The sequence below is a fragment of the Cornus florida genome, unplaced genomic scaffold (genome assembly GCF_030987335.1).
Source record: "Cornus florida cultivar Cherokee Brave unplaced genomic scaffold, ASM3098733v1 CherokeeBrave_3.0.0_Hap2_Chr09, whole genome shotgun sequence".
In the NCBI taxonomy this organism is placed as follows: Eukaryota; Viridiplantae; Streptophyta; class Magnoliopsida; order Cornales; family Cornaceae; genus Cornus; species Cornus florida.
The window spans coordinates 70,796,860-70,812,493 of record NW_026775579.1 but is presented as its reverse complement, the minus strand read 5'-3'; the positions used below and the strand labels follow the sequence as shown (position 1 = coordinate 70,812,493).

Here is a 15,634-nt window from a genome sequence, read left to right as displayed (position 1 = left end):
AAAAAAAAAAAAATTTCTTAAAAATTTTTATGTTTACAAACATGGCAAAGGAAATGGACATAACCCATTTTGAGTAGAATTCAGGCTGGCCCAACACAACCCGATTTCGAGTTGAAGTTGGGTTGGGATTGGACTGGGTTGGGCCAGCCCAACTTACAGCCCTTCGTGAGAGAGGGAATTTTATATAGAGAAATGAGTTGAGTGTAATATAGAATGGATGTATATTGTGTGTCTATTATGTGATGGGTGAAATATGGGTTGAATATGGTACTCATCTTAACCCTTAAATTAAGTGATTAAAAATTACCCAACTTATTTTTGACCCATCTTAAATATGGTTCACCCACAATCATTAAAAAACGGGCGAATATGAATGGGTTGATAGGTTATGACCCATTTTGCCACCCCTAAGTTTTTGTCATCTTGATACCCGTTCCTGCATTACACAAACATTTTTTTTGTAGGATATTTAATTTTTTGTGTATTAAAATGTGAATTCGAGGCAAGATTTTTCTATTGGATTTAAATTCAATTAATTATTATTTAAACTCACAATATAACATTCATTAATTAAGTAAACTTAAACAAATGAATATATATATATATATATATATATATATATATATATCAAAATTTTAATTTATACTTACAAAATTATACTTCTTTTTAGCAATTACTACTATATAAATATAAGATTCAATGATTTAGAACTTAAATGTAAGTTTTTTATTTTTATGATGGATGTGCAGAAAAAGAATAAAAGTAAACTAGAAATGAGAACATTTATGACATGGCTGAAGTGGCACCAATTAAAGATAAAATAAGAGAAGATTGGTTAAGATGGATGGCAATGTGCACAAAAGACCTTTGAAGTACGTCACTTAAGAAGAGTGCAAAGTGCAAAATGCGAAGACAAAAGTTAAAGTGGTTAAAATTAAGCAAAAATGATATGATAACATGTGATTTGGCTGAAGGCAGGGGTGATACATAGCGCAGAATGAAAAAAATATGATTAATCTAGCTTATCCCAAGTAGTACTTTAGAGCACACTATTTATTACTGTACATCCAACAAGTGATAAAAGTTTCGAATTCTGACATCGAAAAACTAAATGATACATTAACTAAACTTAAACGAATATATATATCAAATTTTTACTTTATAGTTACAAAATTTTATTTCTATTTAGCAATTACTACTATATAAATAGAAGATTCAATGATTTAAAACTCAAATGTAATTTTTTTTTTTAGGGTAAAGTTTTGAAAAATAAAATAAAATAAAACCCTTAAACTATTAATTTTTTGCAACTAACGTGCCTGAACTAAAAACTGTTCCCCTAAATTATTGATTTGTTATAATTAAAAACAAATCTATCACAAAAGACTATTTTACCTTTTGCTATTAAATTTGTCATTTCTTATATTAGATAAAGGTAATTATTTACTTTAACCAGCGTTTGGTTAGAAAACGCTGGTAATTGCGAAATTTAGTGAAATTTTAATTGCCGGAAAAATTTGGCGCTCCAATATTATTTCACTCTAATATTATTTAGCTCCATATTTGCTAACTGAGATAACTGTACCATTTATTTCTAATTTACCATTTTGCTAACTATTGAAGCCTTCGACCATGAACCTGTTCTGGCCGTCTCTCATCTGCTTTACTCCATTTCTCAACTGCTAGAGCCGTTATCCTCTTCTCTGTCTGTTTCAGACCTAATCGAGCCCCCTTTCTTATATCGAAGCCTTCACAACGTTTCTCTCTCCTCTACTCTCTCTCTTTCTTCCAACCGTCTTCGACCATGAATCTGTTCGTCGAATAAAGAGACGGGGAGAGAAAGGCATATCACAAACTCTCTCTCCGTCGATCCCCATATATCTATAGGGTTGGTATTTTAATCATTTTTTTTTCTAAATCTATACATATGTGTGTGTGTGTGTTTTTGTGTATTGATCAGTTGTTTAATCGATTCCTGATTTTTTTTTTTTCATTTGATAAATTCATAACTCATCTATGCGATTTTGATGTTAGAGTTGGGCGGAGGAGTTCAATTTTTGAAGAGGATGCCTACGAGCAGGCTAGGGATTTCAATTTTGTTGATGTATTTACGAAATTAGGGTTAGGGCTTTGATGTGTAGTACAAAATTGGGGTTAGGGTGGGGCGACGACGCCGGTGAACCAGGTGTGGCAAGGCACGAGTTTCAGTGAAGCTCTAGTATTCCGGCAAGGTATGAGTTTCAGACAGAGCAACGATGGCACCGGAGGAGGAGACTCGAGGATTAAGAAGAGAAATGTAAGATTCTTCTGCCTATTTCTATTTTTGTAGGTCTAAGTTACGATTTTTAGATCTTTTTCATTTTTGTGTGTTTCAGTGTAGCATATTTTATTTTATTTTTAGTATTTTTTAATCTTTCTATCGAGAACATTTATACAAATTTCGCTGAAATATATATATGTATCATTTTCTGTGCGTATCGGCCTTGCCGACGTCGGAGGAGAAGTCCAGCATTGCCACCGCCATTCGTCCCAGCCCTACACACCTCAACAGGCCTAGGGTGCGTGCGCTCTCTCTCTCAACACAACACTAACATCACCTAACTGTAGGAAAATATCACATGTTCACTGACTGATAAGTGAAACAGAATTGCAAAAATAGGTACTTCTGAATTTTTGGCCTCATTCCAATCAATATTTATATGCAAAAGTGGGTCCAGAATTGGTTTGTTATCAACCCCAAAATTTTCTATTTTGTTATATTATCGCGAATTTCATCACGGAAAAAATTAACATACATAATTTTTTTGTTTGATGGACTTGTTTTTAAGATTCTTATGGAATTGCATAGAGAGAGGAAAGAGATTCATTTGGTCTGGGATATTTGTAGGTTGCTGCATTTGAGTCTAGGTTTGTGTATATTGTTTTTTGAGGTACATGGTGGTGTTGGAACATGCAAGTACAATTTGGTACATCCCTCTTTGATATATACAGTATATTTTAGGGGTTTTGGGTTTATAATTCTATCAATTAATCCTTTGATTTAATTGGTTCCTTTTTCGGAATTTTTGTCTGTTTATCCATCAATTAATGTGTGTGTGTGGGGGGGAGGCAGAAATTTTTTTAGGGGGGGCACATTATAGTACTGTATATCATACCATATATTTATAATATAATGTACATGTATATAAGTCAATATTTATGAGTATATATATAGAGAGAGAGATAATGATATTTTTGGAATGAAATTAATTTATAGATATAGAATATAAGGATTAAAGAAACAATTTAGGATAAAAAAAATATGAAACATGTATAGAATTCTACGGAGAATGAGAAAATTCAGGGGGGGCACTTTCCATATTTTCATTAAAAAAACATATATATTATTATAAAATATATATAGAATATAAGAGAGAGAATTCAAGGGGGCACGTGCCTCTCTTGGTCCTTAATTGGCTCCGTCCCTGGGGGTGGGTGTGATTCAAGGGGGGGTGGGTGTGATTCAACCCTTTTTTCTCAGTTAAGTTGATCTTGCAATGACAAGGTTAATTTCTGGATTAATTTTGATGTGCTTTATCTTGATTTGATATTTAATTACTTTTGCTTTCATTTTGTTGCAACTGTGCTATTGTATATACATAGAGACATCCATATTTCATATTTAATTACTTGTGTTTTATTTCTTGATTTTCTTTTCCCATTTGTTAAAAGGGATATATTTATGTTGAATGGTTGAATGTTTTTAGTGAGTGATTAAAGTCTTCTTCTCAGTCTAAACTGATCTTGCAATGAAAAGGACAATTTGTGGTTAAATTTTGATGTGCTCTATATTGATTTCATATTTAATTACTTTTGCTTTTATTTTGTTGTAACTGTGCTATTGTATATACATTCAGACATACATATTTCATATTTAAGTACTTCTGGTTTAATTTTGTCACAATTTTGCTATTATATATACATTTAGACATACATATTTCATATTTAATTACTTTTGTTCTTTATTGTGTGTGCTAAATTGCTAATGTATATATTTGGATCAAATTTAGATGCTATATTTACCTGTTTATTAGAAGGATATATATTATTAATTTTAGGAGAAATTTTGTTTTGATTTTGTGTTCCATCCGTTAAAAGAATAACTTACAATCTTATTATTTGGATTAAATTTTTACCCATTTATTGTTGCTGCTTATTGAACATATCAGAGTGGCCTAGCGGTAGGGGTTCAAGTCTCAAAAGAGACAAGTGTGTGTGAGTACCAACTTGGAAAAAAAATAATAATAAAGAAGATTCTGTGTTCCGTTTCTTAAAAGAATAACTTACATTATTGTTATTTGGATTAAATTTTTACCCATTAATTGTTGCTGCTTATTGAACATATCAGAAATTTAAATTGTGTGTTATTGTATATTTCTTCCTCTGTGCCTTTCGACCAATATATATATATATATATATTCGTACGTTCTTTACATATTCAGCCAGTATTTTGCTCAAATCCAACTTGAAGCTAAGTTGGATTTCTGTCAGGGTCCATATGCTTGGAGTTCCACTGTAATTGCTATTTGTAGCTTGTGTCTGAACTTTTAGTAGCTTATGTTAATCTGCCTAAAATAGAACTTCTGGTTTAATTTCAGGGAAGTGCTCTGATTTCAATTCTTGATGGAGCAGAAGGCTACTGCAATTCAACAAAGTAACAGGCTTCGTCAGGAACTGGTGAGGGATTCATATATGACTTTATTCTATACTATTTTATATTCTTCTTTATTATTTTTCTTATAATTACATCATGCATTCATGAGTTTTTAAGCTGGAATACTTCTAATGTCCTTTCAACATGGTATCTTTGTCTTCCCTGCCTTTTGTCCAATTTATTTTTTCAATGTTTTGATCATCATGTATATCTTTATATGAATATCTATATCTATATCTATGTGTGTGTGTGTGTATATATATATATATATATGTATGTATGTATGTATGTATTTTTGGTGTCAGTGATTTAGCAATAGGGCATAAGGCTAGAAATACGCAAGTTACATTCTATAAAGAATCATTGTATGGGATAAAGCAATTTTTTGAATACCATTAGAGGACCAAACAGCTCTATAATAGTCCCAAAGCCTATGGTGATTGCTGAAGCTATCATAAGCATTCTTAACAGCAAATGGTTTATTAAAGGGAGCGCAAACCAAGCTATCCACACCTGATCGAGGAGGTGCAAGAGTTTGAGATATCAAATTGCCTATTTCCACAACATTTGTTCTTTAATTGTTCTTTTTCCCATAAAGTTTGGAATTCAGTGGCTGAGGCAATTTCTCTTAACTGGCATAGCATGACGAATTTGAATGATATTATTGCTTGGACTTCTGCTAACTGTCAAGTTAAGAAGAATTGGTCCCATCAGCTGCACAAAATTTCCCTTGCTTCATTGTTGCTCGTGATGCCATTAGGATCACTTCTCTCTATATTGGTTGGGGACTTGATGGTAATGTTTCATTAGATCATGTTATGAGTTGAATGTGTTAATTTTTTATTATTATTATTTAGGACTTAAATTGAAACTAGTTTATACTTGTCCTGTTTATTTTTAGGCTCAGTTTGGATTTCATCGGAACTGAAAGGTTTGAATGATGATTGTGAGCACTGCGAGAGTTTTCCTCCTGGTCACTTATACTAGAGCAAACAGGGAGGCCTTCGCCAATGGTACAACTTCTCTGAGGCTATTCCATCAACGCCATATGATCCACTTGATCTATAAGGCGTGCTTTTGAAAATGTTAGATTCACGAACTTTTTACCATTATTTATAAAAATTATGAGTCATTTTAATCATTGGCTTTTTACCACTTGTTCAGGAAGGTTGACTATGTATGCTTTATGAATGTTTGAAGGAGGAATTATGGAGTTGTATTTGTTCCTTGTGAAGTAGGAAGTTGTACGTGTTGGTTGTGATCTTAGAAGTTATATGCTTTATAAGAGTTGCAATATGTGATTGATCATATGGTCTAATTTGCGGGTGAGGATCACGTCCGGTGAAATAGTGTGTCCTTTACTCCATTTTGAAATGAGTGGTCCAGAAATGGTCATGTCACCCATGTTTAGGATGCACAGTAGGAAAATATTGGGATGTATTTTTACTTACAAAAATAGAGGAAATGGACTACTGTGCAATTGGAGGTGATCATTGTCCCTAATTGGCATCTATTCCAGCCACATATACATATTGGCAGTAAACAAATGTTCATTAAACAAATAAACAAATATAAAGATAACAAACAACATGTTATTTACAAAGGGGAAATTAAAAGAAATTAAAAAAAAAAAAATTAAGATTGGATACACCAGCGTTGGTAAAGGGCATTTACCCGCGTTTCTTTAAATTGTTTTTATTATATTTTCTTTTTTAAAAATGTTAATTATATCATTTATCTTAATTTTGTAATTAGTATCAATTGATTATAAAAATGGAAAAAGGTAAATAAATTTGTAGCTATCATTTTTTAAAATGATTAACTTATTATAATAAAACTTATTATACTCACTTTAAAAAAAAATTAGTATAAAAAAATATCTTCTTTTTCAAACAATATTCATGAAAAATTAATAAATTACGTAAATAAAAAATATCTTATTTTTAATGTAATATATTCATGAAAATTAAGAAATTATTTAAATTGTTTCAAATTTTTCTATTTAAGATTTTTATTTAAATAATTAATTTAAAAAATTAAGAGCAAACTTATGCAAATTTAATGGAGAATATTTCATCAAATTAGTATGAATTTTTTTCATAATTTATTTTAACAAGAAAAATATATCAAGTGTAATTCAATAAAATAAAAAATAAAAATAAATAAAAAATAAAAAAAGGTATTACGGTTATTTAATGAAAAATGGGTAAGACAATGGAGCATTTTGCAACTAAATGTGATAGTTTAGGAGGTTTTATACACAAAACATAATTCAGGAGGGTTATTTGTAAATTTAGACATAGTTGGGGGAGGTTTTTTGTACTTTACCCAATTTTTTATGATGGATGTGCATTGAGAAAATAAAAGTACACTAGAAATGAGAACATTTATGACATAGCTGAAGTTGCACCAATTTAAGATAAAATGAGAGAAGATTGGTTAAGATGGTTGGCCACAATGGCGGATCCAAGGGAGGACTGGGCTCCAACCCACCTATATATATATATATATATATATATATATATATATATATATATATATATTACTATTGATAAATTTAGCCCAGCCAAAAAAAACAAAAAAAAAAAATTATTATTATTATTGTTAACCCACCTAAACAAGCCCAAGTCAGTTAAGCCTACTAAAATAAAATGCCTAATCCAAACAAGCCATAATACATGACTTAGATTGATATTTTGAGCCCATGCCTATTATCGACGAATTTAAGTCTTTAAAGACTCGTCGATCACAACTTAGATAGATATTTTGTAATCTTTGAATTCAAATATTTATCTAAATTATGTTATTAAAAAAAAAAAAAAAATGCTTAAGAAATTGGGTTATTAAATTTATGTTTAATTTTAGCCCACCCCATTGTCAATTCCTGGATCCGCCTTTGGTTGCCTATGTGCACAAAAGATCTTTTAAGTATGTCACTTAAAAAGAGTGCGTGACATGATCCATATTAAGGCTAATGCTAGCAGAATGTGAAGACAAAAGTTAACGCGGTTAAAATTAGGCAAAAATGATACGATAACATGTAGTTTAGCTGAAGGTAGGATGATACATAAGTGAGATATATATATATATATATATATATATATATATATATATATATATATATATATATATATATATTGGGGAGATTGTGAGATATATATTTTTTAATTGACTAATTTCATTGTTAAAACAAGTCCGATCGAGTGGTAATATTTCGGTTCAGAATTTCGAGATTGAAGACCGGACGCGGATTTGAAGAAGTTCAAGTGTTTATACTTTAATACACTCCGGGATAATGAGAACAATGTTTTAGAAATGTATGTGAGTGTGTGAGAACTGTGAAATTGCAAGAGTAGAGAAAGAGATGATACAGTGAGAGGGATAGATTGATGGAGGTGTAGCAGTCTCCTTACCCTAAAAAGAGTAAAAAAAACGTATATATGTGCAAATACAATAATGACAAATTACAAAATGACCACCAACCATCCTTAATTACACTTTGACCCAATATATATATATATATATATATATATATATATATATATATATATATATATTCCAACACTCCCCCTCAAGTTAGAGAATATATATAATATAATCACAGCTTAGAGCATATAGTTCTTAACCGATTATGTCCTAATGCTTTGATGAACATATCAGCTAGTTGATCTTCAGACTTTACAAAGGAGTAGAGATACTCCCACTTAATACTTTTTCCTGAATGAAGTGACAGTCAACTTCAATATGTTTGGTCCTCATGGAATATAGGATTGGATGCAATGTGAACGACCGCTTGGTTATCACAAAATAATGGAATATGAGCTTTGACTTTCAACCCAAGTTCATTTAGAAGATGTTGTATCCATGACAACTCACTAGTGGTATGAGCCATTGCTATGTACACAGCTTCAGCACTAGACCGAGATAAAATTATTTGTTTCTTACTTCTCCACGTAACAAGATTCCCTCCTACAAATTTGCAATAACCCGTAGTAAACCTCCTATTAGAGGGAGATCCAGCCCAGTCAGCATCTGTAAAACCTTCCACATTAAGATGACCATTAGATTTATATAGCAATTCAAAACCTGGAGCTTACTTGAGATATCGAATAATTCGAAGAACAACATTCTAATGTGGTACTCTAAGAACACTCACAAACTAACTTACAACACTAACTGCATATGAGATGTTAGATCGGGTGATAGTGAGATAAATTAATTTCCCAACTAGACGTCGATATCTGCCATGGTCGTCAAATAAATCGCTGTCATCAAGCAATAATTTATATTTGGATCCAAAAGAGCATCAGCAGGGCAACTACCTAACATACATGTTTTTTTCTAATAAGTCCAGCAAATATTTGAGTTTGCCTAAATCCTTTGTGTGGAACCGATTCTGCAAGAATAATTTCAACTTTGCGAAGCTGTCAGAATCATCACCAGTTATAACAATATCATCTACGTATACCACAAGAAATATAAAGCCAGTTCTAGTGTGCTGGTGAAATACCGAATGATATGTCTGGCATCTGTGAAGGCAGAAGGAAAGCACCGTGTGATACTCCTTGATTTTAGAGCCACAGGTGATCAAGTCCGAGCACAGATCCGAGGGATACCAAACAATTAAGTATATAAACAAGCATTGAGTACAAAAGAAATAAATAATAAAGAATACTTAAGTTGAAAGAAATCTAAATAATAATCCTTAAAATTTTAATTAAATAATTCAATATTTCAAAAATCTCTAATATTATTACAACTCGGGAATTCATTTAGTGAACCCCTAATAATAACCCAACTGGAAAAAAAAAAAAAAAAAAAAAAAAAAAAAAAAAAAAAAAAAAAAAAATTGAACTGAAAGAAAATCCAAAACTAAAACATAAAGAAAAATAATCCTACGTAGTAGGAAGAGTAAGTGACTGTCTCTGCTCGGCAAGAACAAGCTCTAAGACTGGAACTGTCGAACACCAGAAAAATAATAGTGGGTCAGACTCACGAACAAATTCTACTCTACTACAAACCAAACAAAGACCCGATACATATATACATCCTAGATAACCCAACAATAGCTAATTAGTCTTTATATATATACACACACACTATAGAATGCTCACTGGACTATAGGTCTGTCTCAACCTGAATAGAAGGCAACATACAAATTGCACATAAATTGCACAAATTGCACATAAAGTGGGCACAGAAAATGTATATTAATATATATAATATACTGTATGTGACTACATAAAAATATAATTTACACTTACATATATACATATTTCCCTCTACCAAAATTCACATTTCTCGAATTTGGTATATAACTGGTGTTCACGAAGTGTCTGCAATACTGTGCGAAGATGTCTAACATGATTGTCCTGTCTTTGAATAGATCAAAATATTATCAATGAGGACAATGATAAACTGATCTAAATAAGCCCTGAAGACTCTATTCATTAAATCCATGAAGACTGCTGGTGCGTTAGTTAATTCGAAAGGCATGACACGAAACTCATAAGAACCATATCTAGTGAGAAACGTTTTCCTAGGAACATCTTGCTCCCTAACCCAAAGTTGATGATATCTGGAACGCAGATCAATTTTAGAGAAGTATGTAGCTCCCTTTAACTGATCAAAAATATCATCGATCCTGGGTAAAGGGTGCTTGGTACGAATAGTAACTTTGTTCAACTCCCTGTAATTTATACACAGGCAAAGTGAACCATCATTTTTCTTTATAAACAAAACTGGTGCTCCCCAAGGTGAAGTACTCCTCCAAATAAAACCCTGACTGAGCAATTACTGAATCTGATCACTCAGCTCTCGTATCTCCACTGGTGCCATCCTGTATGGTGCTCTAGCAATTGGCGTAGTACCTGGAGCTAAGTCAATAATAGAGTCTATCTCACGACTAGGTAGCAACCCTAGAATCTCTTGAAAAACCTTTGAAAATTCTTGTACAACTGGTATGTGATCCAGTGACACGGTAATCTCTTCCTCAGTCTCCTCCTTCATATAGAACAAATAAGTGCTAGTAATCCCATTAGAACGTGGCATAGTGACAGCGTACATATCCTGACCAAGTATAGTGAATACAATAGACCTATCATAACAATTAACTTGGGCATGGTAGTGAGATAACCAATCCATCCCAAGTATCATATCATAAGTGTGCATGTCCAGGACCAATAGATTGACTAAAAATCTGAGTCTACCAATATCTAGTATCACAGGTCCATCACTCTTATATAAAATGGCAGTATCGCCTACAGGTGTAAAAATACCATGAGGTCTATCGCATACTCGCGTTGTCATTCCAGATAATGCAACAAATGATTTAACACGAATGAATGTGTAACACCCATATCAAATAAAACACGACTATGTGTACCATGAATAGGAAATATACCCTCAATAGCCTAAGGTGCCAGAACATCCTGTGGCATGGGGTTGTACACCCTGCCATAATGCAACTGCTGCAGTGCCTGTCCTAGAGGCTGTGGCGGTACTGGTAAAGCCGGATATGTCTGTCCTTGAATTCGTGGAATCTGTGGAGCGGGTAAAGGTAACGATGCCCTCTGTCCCTGCTGCACATGTTGTCCCTATCCTTGTCCCTGTCCTACTTTAGAACACTGCCTAGAAGTGTGTCCAAGCTCTCCACAAGTATAGCAAGTACCCCTGAAAGTACCAAATGGCCTCCTCTGTTGGTTAGCTTGTGGCTGATCCCGTCCTGCCTATGGTCCACCATTCTGCTGCCTCTGAATAGGTGTCCCATCTCTGTGAGCTTCTAAACCACCATTGTACTTTTTCTAAGACTGTTGTCCCTGAAATCTGCCCTTATCATTATGTTGGTATCCATTGTCATTCCCTTTCTCAACTGACTGATTAGCAGGGTCTCTGTCACCCCTAGCGTATCTGAAGTCCATGGTTAACTGATACTGCTGTAAAATAGCGTCTACCACCTGAGCATAAGTAGTGTAGGTTGGACTACCTGTAATAGCTCACTTAATAGATTACATAAGTCCCTTGACAAAACTATTATGTTTCTTCTCCTCTGTGTCCACCTTCTCTAGAGTAAAAAGAGATAAGCACGTGAACCGCTGCTCATACTCTGTCACTGTCATGTTCCCCTGATCTAGATTAAGGAACTCTGTCTTCATAGCTGTCCTGACTACATATGAAAAGTACTTCTCATTGAAGTGAGCACTGAACCGATCATAAGTAAATGAAGTCTTCTCCTCTGCGGTGGAAACTGACTCCTACCACTGGAGCGCATCTCCGACAAGCTTGAAGATAGCAAGTATCTGCTTTTGTACCTCTGTGCACTTAACCATGCGAAGATGTCGCTCGACGTCCTTCTTCCACTGGTGAGCTATTTTCGCATCGGTGGAGCCTGAGAACTCAGGTGGGCTCCCCTTTGTGAAAGAACTCTTAACATTTTCCTGTAATACCCCTAATTTTCAAAAGGATAGTCTCGGTATTTTGTTTAATTGTTTTCTTTTCATTAATTGTTTTATTTAATGTTTTAATTGGTTTAAGTGTAATTAGTTGTTTTCTTTTCATTAATTGTTTTATTTAATGTTTTAATTGTAATTAATTGTTTTCTTTTCATTAATTGTTTTATTTAATATTTTAATTGGTTTAATTGTGTTCTTAAATTCTTTGATTATTGTTTTATTTAGTTTTTGGTTAATTGGTAATTAAAATAAATTAAAGTTACTTGTTTTCCTAAATTCACGTTACTGTAGGATTGGTGGTAAGTAGCCGACATGCTTATTCACTTAGATGGTGTTATGGGCCGATTAGGTTTCACATTAGGGCTTCAATTAGCTTTAGGTTTTGTGTAACCTTATAAATAGATGTAATAAGGTTGTACTAGGGTTTTAAAAAAAAACAAAACCCAAAACACGTATGTGGAAATAGAGAGGAGGAACAGAGGAAGTTTGCAGTAAGAATCGCCGGAGATCGTAGAAGACAACGTGGAGATTTTTAACAAAAATCTCAAAAGACAAGTTCTATCCTTACTCTCTCCCTTAGGTTTCGTGTTCTTTGCATTCTTAAACAGTTCTAGGATTAACTAAATCAACTAAACACATGCTCTGTTCGTGCTTAAACTAGAAACTGATCTGTATGTCTTGTATGCTTAAAATTCTATTAAAACGTGATAGTTACTTGCATATCTCTCTGTTTAAACATATGTATGTAATGTAATAAAGACTTAAACGGGACTGGGAATATGCTGAGATTCGGTTACAGCCTCTAGAAATTGTGATGGTGAAGTAACAGAGGCGTAAAACGGAGACGGAGGGCGAAGAAACGAGACAGGGAGGGAGAGAGCCGGCTCCCTTTTTATGTGAAGGTGGATCCAAAAGGTGGAGCCGGCTCCAAGGTCTAAAGGAGGAGGCTCCACTTTTTGGAGATGTCTCCTTTGGTGCATTTTTATTTTTTTTCTTTGTTCCAGTCAGTTTTGCATGCGATAGTTGCTTCTGAAGTTTCCAGTTGAGTTCAGGATTTAATATGAAAGGTCTAATAGATGTATATGGTTAGATTAAGGCTCCAGATGTGGTATTAATTAAGTCTATGGGCTTAGAACAGTTTGGACAGTGAGGAATTAATCAAACAGTTTCACTGTGTTTAGGAATTAGAAAGTTAGTAATGTTTAACTCTCTGAATTAGTAGTCTTCTGAGACGAACGATATAATTGTAACATGCTTAACTGTATATCATGATCATGTATCTGAATGATAACTGTTCTGAATAAGTTGGTGTGGAATAATACTAAGAATTAAACCAACTTGGAATAATATTAAGAATTAAACCAACTTAGTATTACTGGATTTTGGGGAAATACTATAGATTAAATATGTCTATATGCTTACAGTATTTCTGTTCTTGATGTTTTCGTGATTTCGGTTGTGTCAATTATTGGAGTTATGAACTTCGTTGATAGTTACTTTGAGATCTGTAGTATCAACTGCTGGCTGTTGAATGTTATTAAGATTTAAACTTAATAGTATACCGGATTTTATGAAACTGTATGTACTAAGCATGTTTATGTATATACTTGTACTCTATTTATCAATGCTTACATTACTACTGTTGGTATCAAATGTGGGATGTATGGATTTAGTTGATGTTTACTTTAATTGTTGATATTATCAACTGTTGGATGATTGGACAGTATACACCAGTATGGGACGGTGGTATACTAAGGGCGGTTTGGATTCAAAATACCAAAACCTACCTACTCTGGATTAAGAATTGGATTAACCAAAAGTTAAGTCCTATTGATTGTAGTGTCATGGCAACAACTAGTTAAGCGGCACTACTAGGATTCGGGATGGACTTTAAATATATTGTTATGGTACCTCGATATGAGCTTGAATCTCAGGATTGACGGTTAGGGAGCGTATATGCATTAGGATGCATAGCTGGATACGATGGTTAGAGGTGTACCCTGTTTAGGTTTAGGTACACATGCCCACTTCGTGTGCATTTAGGCATGATACCTCTATTCAGGTTGAGACCGTCCTGTAGTCCAGTGAGAGTCCTTTAGTGTGACTATATATGTACCTACGGACTATTAGCTATTGTTGAATTGTTTAGGATGCACATGCGTATCGGGCCTCTGTTTGGATTGTAGAAGTATAGAACTTGCGCGTGGGCCTGACCTACTTCTATTTTTTTCAGGTACACGACAGTTCCAGTCTTAGACGTGTTCGTGCTGAGCAGAGGTCTCTATTCACTCTTCCGACGATGTAGGATTCTCTTCATAATTTATTTTTGGATGTTATTACAATTGTTTTATTTCAGTCTGGATGTTTATTAGGGGTCCACTAAAGATGGATTCCCGAGTTATAAACTGGTGGAGTTTGGGTTTGATGGATTTTAATAATTATAATATTTTGCGGATTCTATTTTTAGTTCCTTCCAGCTTTAATTTCATTTCTTAATTTATTTTGTATTCCGTGTTCATTATAAAATATTAATTGTTTGATATTCCCTCGGGTTTGGCCCTGGGCCTGATCAACCCGTGTCTCGGATCCGAGGGGTATCACATGATACCCCTCGGATCCGAGACACGGGTTGATCAGGCCCAGGGCCAAACCCGAGGGAATATCAAACAATTAATATTTTATAATGAACACGGAATACAAAATAAATTAAGAAATGAAATTAAAGCTGGAAGGAACTAAAAATAGAATCCGCAAAATATTATAATTATTAAAATCCATCAAACCCAAACTCCAAAACTCCATCAGTTTACAACTTGGGAATCCATCTCTAGTGGACCCCTATTAAACATCCAAACGGAAGATAGAACAAATGTAATAAACGTCCAGAAATAAAACTATAGAGAGAGCCCTACATCGTCGGAAAAGTGAATAGAGACCTCTGCTCAGCACGAACACGTCTAAGCGTGGAACTGTCGTGTACCTGAAAAATAGAAGTGGGTCAGACCCACGCACAAGTTCCATACTACTACAATCCAAATAGAGGCCCGATACGCATGTACATCCTAAACAATTCAATAATAGCTAATAGTCCGTAAATATATATATAGTCACACTAAAGGACTCTCACTGGACTACAGGCCGGTCTCAACCTGAATAGAGGTAACATGCTAAAATGCACACGAAGTGGGCATATGTACCTATACCTAAATAGGGTACACCTCCAACCATCGTAGCCAGCTACACATCCCGATGCATATACGCTCCCTAACCATCGGTCCTGAGGCTCAAGCTCATACCGAGGCACCATAATAGTACATATATAAAATCCATCCAAAATCCCTAGTATTGCCGCTCAACAAGTAGTTGCCATGACAATACAAATCCACGGGACTTAACTTTTAGTTAATCCCATTCTTATTCCAAGTAGGTGGGTAATGGTATTGATTTAAAAACCAAACCATCCTTAGTATGCCACCGTCCCATACCGGTG

General features: G+C 33.9%; 1 long non-coding RNA gene across 4 annotated transcripts; it reads left to right on the top strand.

Annotated features, from left to right (window-relative positions):
• Positions 1–1,580: 1,580 nt before the first annotated feature.
• Positions 1,581–5,978, top strand: LOC132274315 (uncharacterized). 4 transcript variants are annotated; one of them, XR_009470381.1, is made up of 5 exons: positions 1,581–1,888; positions 2,035–2,296; positions 4,638–4,716; positions 5,335–5,488; positions 5,595–5,978. It is a non-coding gene; the product is annotated as an uncharacterized LOC132274315 (long non-coding RNA). The 4 variants fall into 4 exon arrangements; XR_009470382.1 differs by having other exon boundaries at positions 5,182–5,488; XR_009470379.1 differs by having other exon boundaries at positions 5,165–5,488.
• Positions 5,979–15,634: the final 9,656 nt, after the last annotated feature.